The 6,736-nt window shown below is 46.6% G+C and overlaps 1 long non-coding RNA gene across 1 annotated transcript; it reads left to right on the top strand.

Annotated features, from left to right (window-relative positions):
- Positions 1-837: 837 nt before the first annotated feature.
- Positions 838-3,609, top strand: LOC140720019 (uncharacterized). The gene is made up of 2 exons (XR_012097081.1): positions 838-1,060; positions 3,396-3,609. It is a non-coding gene; the product is annotated as an uncharacterized lncRNA (long non-coding RNA).
- The last annotated feature ends 3,127 nt before the right edge of the window (positions 3,610-6,736 follow it).

The following is a 6,736-nucleotide window of genomic DNA, read 5'->3' as shown; positions in this document are numbered from 1 at the left end:
CCATGAGCTTTGATTTGTTTTGTGCAGAATCCTCCAATATCTTCACATTCAGAAGTGTAGGAATCTGCCGCGGGAGAAGGAGGGTTAATGTAGAGCTGGCTGGTCTACAGTGAGGGATGTTTACATTCCAGCAGCCTTTCCCCGACCGCTTCAAGTGATTCATCACGCAGCTAAAACTAAAGAATAATTGTATATGCACCCACTCGAAAAACTGCCACGTCTGTCCATTCAGGATGAGGCCCGGACTGACACAAAATTCTCAGTGTTCCCTACCTAGACTTTTAGAGACCTGCAACGTAGTTCAGCCCCGACTAATGAAGGCCAGAATACCATCCGCTTTCTTCAACCCCCTACCAGCTTCGTTATAAGAACGTGATGATGCGTGCAGGGGGAAAATACCACTCTAGGTTTGCCGATCTCCTAGTGGACATACCGCCTCCCTTGACCCTGCCACTTGGATTTGGACACCTCTTTATTGTCCAGATCCGCCACTTGTCTTTATTGGATTCTTCCTCCTCGTTAAATCCATTTTAAAGTTTAAAATTATCAGTGGTGGGGTTATTAGTTATGGACTGGGAGAGACTGCACTGTTTCGCCCTGTCCTGTCGCTTTCTCAAGGGAATCTGCTGTTCGCCCCTCAGACGGGCTGCGTTTAAAGTTAGGATTCTGTGCTTCACCCTCCCGGAGTGTTCTGCCCAACCCCCAACTGTCCTCGACATTGTTTTACCAAACCTGCTTGTCTGCCTCGGCTGCAAGTCCTTACTGTTGCTAGGATACCAGCCTGTGTGTTTGTTTAGTCCGGCATTTTAATATTGATTATGGCTCAGTACCCACTGTACATGAAATGAATAACATTAAACACGCTCCAATGGAGATTCATTCTTTATAAACAAAAACAACTAAAACAACTAGCTCCAGATTCGTTAGTCGTCCAGAAGAAGGTTTTGCCGATTTTACCGAGCGGTACAAAATCCCACTGGGACGTGAGTGTGAGTAGACGGAGTGATTCAGGAGCAGAAAGAGACAACGTGGAAATATCCCCGTGTCCAATTGATAGCGGGTGCTGTCAATAATCCTCAAGTTCATTTTGAAGTATAATTTTGTACTTTCTCCCCGACACACCGTGTGGGTTTCCTCCGGTTGCTCTGGTTTCCTCCCACAGTCCAAAGACCTACTGGTTGTTGGATGTAGTTCCGTGACGGTCCCTAAGATCCCACATCCCTGGCCATTTATAGACTCCAGACCGACAGGTATTTTTTTTACGATCTGCGGTTGACCCGACCAGTAGGAGTACCAGTCTCTGAGTTAGACCATCACCTGAGTACCAGCGCTCTTGACGGGAGACCACTTGTGTCAGGACACGTTTGTCACGTCTCTGAGGTCCTGTGCTTCCTGACAGATTTCACTTTATCTATTCCCTTGGGGTCCGCTTCTGCTGAGGGTTTCTGTGGTTTTCAGAGCATGGCCCCGTTATGGTCCTGCGAAACTTCCTGGGATCATCATAGGTCAGAAACATGGGAATGGCTCTGTCCTGGGCCGATTCCCAGAAGCTCACGGAGTTCCCGAGACTGTAACCCCTGTTTCCGTTCCTGCCTCTGACATTCCCAAGTTTTCGACCTATGACGATCCCAAGAGGTTTCCCAGGAGTATTCCGACCTCCTCGGGGTTTCCAGTAAACAGATTGCAAACGCACACACCGCCCCATCGGCGCTATGTTTGTGTCATGAAGTTAATTTAGGGACCTGCCCAGCGCATGGAAGACTCCTTCTCTCCCTCAGGACCCGAAATGCCGGTCAAGGACAAGTATATTCAAGAGGCTCTTTCCGCAGGGTTTTTCAGATCCTGCACTTCCCTAGCGGGAGCAGGGTTCTTTGTGTGATCAGAAAGATGGGCGTCTGACACCTTGCATCGATTATAGTGGCTTTAACAAAAATAACAGTGTGAATCACTCCCACTTGTCAATAATTAACACAGTGTTTGAATCACTGCAAGGGGCAACTATTCTCGTAAAACTGAACGTGAGGAATGCCTCTAACCGATAGAGGTGTACAAGATAATGGCAATCATTGATCGTGGGGTTAGTCAGAGGCTTTTTCCCCAGGGCTGAAATGGCTAGCACGAGAGGGCATAGATTTAAGCTGCTTGGAAGTAGGTACAGAGGAGATGTCAGGGGTAAGTTTGTTTACGCAGATTGTGGTGAGTGCTTGGAATGGGCTGCCGGCGGCAGTGGTGAAGGCGGAAACAATAGGGTATTTTAAGAAACTCCTGGATGGGTATATGGAGCTTAGAAAAATAAAATGCTATGGGTAAGCCTAGTTTCTTCTAAGGTAGGGACTTACTCGGTACAGCTTTGTGGGGTGGAGGGCTTGCATTGAGCTGTAGGCTTTCTGTGTTTCTATGTTACATACCTCGAGCAGACTAAGCAAACACACAGTCCGGTATCCCAGCAACAGTAAGGACTTGCAGCCGAAGCAGACAAACAGGTTTGGTCAAACAATGCCGAGGACTGTTGGGGGTTGGGCAGAACACTCCGGGAGGGGGAGGCACAGAATCCCAACTTTAAACGGATCCCGTCTGAGAGGCGAAAAGCAGCTTCCCTTGAGAAAGCCTCAAGACAGGGTAAAACTGTGTTGTCTCTCCCAGTCCATCAGTAATAACCCCACCAGCTGAACGTCCAGGTAACTTCAAACATTAAAATGAGGTTAATGAGGAGAAAGATCCCAATAAAGACACTTGGGGGACCTGGATAATGAAGACGTGGGCCATCTCAAAGTTGGGATAGTGAAGGGATACGGTGTATCCACGAGGAGGTTGACAAACCTAGAGGGATATTCTACCCGCTGCCCACATCATCACATCCTTACAATGAAGCTGGTCGGGTGTTTAAGAATGCGTAGGGAGTGTTGGACTTCATTAGTCGGGACATTAATCTCAAGGGCCATGTTGAGCTCTCTGAAAGTCTAGTTAGACGACACTGAGAGTTTTGTGTCAGTTCTGGTCTCCTGATAGGAAAGTTGTGGAGTTTTTAGAGAGGGAGAGTAGGAAATTTACCCAGGGCATTGTTTTGCTTCAGCCAGTATGCGGGTGTACGGCTGAATCACGGCAAACTGGAACATGAACTTGAAATGGTTGGGGAAAGGCTGCTGGAATGTAAACATCCCTCACCGTAGACGAGCCAGTTCTACATTAACCCTCCATCTCCCTTGGCAGAGTCCAACACTTCTGAATGTGAGGACGTTGGAGGATTCCCTCAAAGCAGCTGCACAGGTTGATAGAGCGAAAGGCCGTGATAGAAAGGATCACAATGGGAACATTAGGCCCATCGAGTCTGCCTGCCATCCCACCATGACTGATTTCTTCTCCTGTGCAAATTCTGTTTGATTTCTGATCCTCAGGGTTCTTCCGGGGCCGTGTCCGTATAGTGACGCAGTGGGCAGAAGCTTCTGGAATGATGAGCTCGATTGTTGATACCTGTGAGACTGGCCACACTCAGGGTGGAGGACTGATCATCAGCAGACACCCTCCCATTGTGATGTAGGAACCACGAGTCATATTTAAATGACAAAAACACAAAATTTTAAACAAACAAATAAAAATAGCCATATCACACCGAATCGTTGGTCACTGATTCCTACCCGCTTTACCCTGGGCAAAGCAGCGTGAGGGGAGAGAAATGCGGGACACACCATTAAAGAGTCGCTTCTGACCGTGAACATAGAATTATAGAACCAAAAACAGGCCACTCATCCCACCTATCAGACGCCAAACTACCGTGCTGCCTTGACCCATTGACCGGATGCGTCGCTCCCCAAATCCCAGCCCTCATTACCTGTGCAGATCACTCTGAAATGTGGAAACCGAAGCCGCATCCACCACTTGCGCTGGCAGCCCGTTCCACACTCTCACCCCCTGAGTGAATGTTTCCACCTCACCTTCCCCTTCGGCACTTCAATGAGAAAATGTCTGAAATAGCCTCCCACATTTTTGCAAGAGCGACCAGCCCCATTTATTGGGCACCAGGACACACCATCTTTAATTACCCACAAAGTTTATTGAAGACTGCACCCAAACTAGAGCATGATGCACCCCACAATGTAGTTACGATCCTGTTACAAAATAAACATAATTATCTATCTGTATCCGGTATACAAACAACATATACACATTTACACATCCCCATCACCAGAGACATTGAATATTCCACCGTATATGTTTGGAAAGGCACCACAAACCCAACCCGGGACTATCAACCTGGTTTAAAACTCTTTATTAAATGTAACGGGGAAGACATTGAAGTGCATGCATTCAGCCAAACGACAACAGAACGACAAGACAATATTAGCGTGTGTAAGGAGTGTGTTGATCGAGCACTGCCCGTCACAAGCCGAATGGCCGAATCCTGCTCCTGCACCTTATGGTCTCCCATCGTCGTGGAGCCTCAAATGTGGCTGCACGTGTTGATAGACCGAAGGGTGATGAGATAAAGGAGCAAAATTAGAACATTAGGCCCTTCCAGTCTGTCTGCCATCCCATCATGACTGATTGCTTCTCCTGTGGAAACTGTTTAATTTCTGATGATTAGAGTTCTCCCGGGAGTTAAAAATAACTAGTGAGCTTAATTTCAAAATTCCAGTTTATCTTAGAGTGCAAACAAATATACAAATTCTCAGCAAACTAAACAAAGAGCTGAGAATGATGGCAAGAAGTGTAAGACAAAAAAACCCAGCTCTTCAGAAAAATCTATCCCTTCTATAATAAGATAAAGGAACTTACTTCGATGATGATGAATTTTTTAACAGGATAATAAATTCTCCTGCTTCCAGCCGGGTAAAGGTGCCAATTTTAACCGATGTTTCCATTACAAACTCTGCCATCTTCATCGGGGATGATGCCTGGGCATGTCTATTCCAGTGGTATATATATTTCCCTCAGCCGCCCCGATTAGACATGCCCAGGCGTCATCCCTGATGAAGATGCAGAGTTTGGTAATGACATGTTGATTAAAATAGACACCTGTACCCGGTTAGAAGCCTGAGAAGAGTTTAAACGTCATCAACGCCAGGAAATCACTGGGTCCTTTATTTTAAATTAATAAGCTGCATAATTTCAGTAAATGCAGAACATGTGTAATGTGCTCATCCTTAAACAAAGAAAAGTGAGAATGGTGATATATCAGTATGGAGAGGCCACTGCACAGGATTGGAAAATGCTGCAGAAAGTTGTAAACTCAGCCAGCTCCTTCATGGGCACTGGACTCCACAGCATCCAGGACACATTCAAAAGATGATGCCACAAAAAGGTGGCATCCATCATTAAGGACCCCCATCACCCAGGACATGACCTCTTCTCATTGCTACCATCAAGGAGGACGTACAGGGGCCTGGAGAGCCACTCACTGTTTCAGGTACAGCTTTTTTTCCCTCTGCTATAAGATTTCTGAATGGACAACGAGCCCATGAACACTTGCTCAGTATTTTCCCTCTCTTTTGCACTACTTTTTAAATATAATGTTGTACATACGTCTTGTAATTTATACTTTTTATTACTATGTATTGCAATGTACTGCTGTCACAAAACAACAAATTTCACACATATGCTGGTGATATTAAACCTGATTCTGATACACAAACACACACAGCTGGGCTCAGACATACAACACTCCCACATTCCTACCTTTCTGACACCCTGCTTGCTCCGTGGCCCCCGGTATGAAGCTCAAACTGTTGCAACACCTGCCCTTTAAATTCATGGCTGAGGCTGTGTTGTGTCTGTTCACGGTTTGAGTTCGATATTAAATGAAGAGCATTGAATGGGAAGGAAGGTTTGAATACATGAATAAAGATCTCCTCTGAAGGTATATGGGGTCCTGGTGAGAGTTTACAATCGAACACTGTGTACAGGTCTGGTCTCTCTCCCAGAGAGTCAGCCTGTGGAATGAAGGGAATGAAGAGAAGGTTTCCCAGATCGATTTTGGGGGAGGGAAGGATGAGGAGGTGTCGTTAGAGAGAGCGGTAGGTATGATGTTTCCTGGCTGTGGTTTGGAACCAGGGATCCAGACTCAAAATCAGAGGTCAGCTCAGCAGGACAGAGATGAGGAGAAAGTTTCTCACCCAGAGTGCGGCAAATATTTTTGAATTTTCCCCACAAGGTTTCTGAATTGAAAAGGCAAATTTGGTGTCTCGGCGATGTTGGGAACTTTGCATGAAAGTGGCGCTGAGGTGAAAGGTCAGGCATGTTCCGAATGGCGATGCATCCTCCTGTTTCTGATTTTCTAAAGTACGAGTTTGCCTTTGCGGTGAGAGCACCTCAGATCCATCAGCAGCCGCTGCAGTTATCTCATGTTCTCGTTATTTATTTCCTGAGAAAAATAAAAAAAAACAAACCGCTGGAGGAACTCAGCGGGTCAGGCAGCAACTGCAGCGATCTGTGGAGGGAAGTGAACAATCGACATTTTGGGTTGAGACATTCCAGATGAAGGATCTCGACCAGGAAGGGCGACTGTACATTTCTCACCACAATTCTTCCAGGATGATGTTTCTTACTGCAGGTTCCAGCATGTACAGTCTCTTGTGCCTCTCTTTTCAGAACCTGTCCCTTTCAGTCCTGCCTCAGACTGAACCAGGCTCTTCTCTCCGGCTTCATTTCTGTTCTGCTTCTTCTTCAGCCCATCACGCCTACGGGTCGCCAACATCAGCTCGCCAGAGACCCCAATCCAGGGCCTGGGCTGATCGGCCCT

The sequence above is a fragment of the Hemitrygon akajei genome, unplaced genomic scaffold (genome assembly GCF_048418815.1).
Source record: "Hemitrygon akajei unplaced genomic scaffold, sHemAka1.3 Scf000034, whole genome shotgun sequence".
In the NCBI taxonomy this organism is placed as follows: Eukaryota; Metazoa; Chordata; class Chondrichthyes; order Myliobatiformes; family Dasyatidae; genus Hemitrygon; species Hemitrygon akajei.
The sequence above is the reverse complement of the archived record's forward strand: the minus strand, read 5'-3'. Positions and strand labels throughout refer to the sequence as shown.